We start from the raw sequence: 590 nt of genomic DNA on the forward strand, positions 1-590 counted from the left end.
GTTCACTTTAAAAAAATATATATACGAGCTTGCCAGGAGTCGAACCTGGACTCTTCTGATCCGTAGTCAGACGCGTTATTCATTGCGCCACAAACCCGGTGCCCGAATACGAGATTCTACTTTTCCAATAATTTCTTTAAGTAATGTGAATCTAGCTTTAATTGTATACATCTAACTTCAGCGACATGTGCTGAGTGCCGTTTTCTTTAGTGTGTTCACTTTAAAAAAATATATATACATACGAGCTTGCGAGGATTCGAACCTAGAATCTTCTGATCCGTAGTCAGACGCGTTATCCATTGCGCCACAAGCCCGGTGCCCGAATACGAGATTCTACTTTATCAATAATTTCTTTAAGTAATGTGAATCTAGCTTTAATTGTATACATCTAACTTCAGCGACATTTGCTGAGTGCCGTTTTCTTTAGTGTGTTCACTTTAAAAAAATATATATACGAGCTTGCCAGGAGTCGAACCTGGAATTTTCTGATCCGTAGTCAGACGCGTTATCCATTGCTCCAGAAGCCCGGTGCCCGAATCCGAGATTCTACTTTTCCAATAATTTCTTTTAAGTAATGTGAACCTAGCTTT

At 39.5% G+C, this 590-nt stretch overlaps 2 non-coding genes across 2 annotated transcripts; both read right to left on the reverse strand.

Moving 5' to 3' along the window:
* Window positions 1-24: 24 nt before the first annotated feature.
* On the reverse strand, window positions 25-97 carry Trnar-acg (transfer RNA arginine (anticodon ACG)). Its single transcript has one exon. It is a non-coding gene; the product is annotated as a tRNA-Arg (tRNA).
* Window positions 98-241: 144 nt separating this feature from the next.
* Window positions 242-314, reverse strand: Trnar-acg (transfer RNA arginine (anticodon ACG)). The gene has a single exon. It is a non-coding gene; the product is annotated as a tRNA-Arg (tRNA).
* Window positions 315-590: the final 276 nt, after the last annotated feature.

This window comes from Octopus bimaculoides, unplaced genomic scaffold (assembly GCF_001194135.2).
Source record: "Octopus bimaculoides isolate UCB-OBI-ISO-001 unplaced genomic scaffold, ASM119413v2 Scaffold_274375, whole genome shotgun sequence".
Lineage (NCBI taxonomy): Eukaryota > Metazoa > Mollusca > Cephalopoda > Octopoda > Octopodidae > Octopus > Octopus bimaculoides.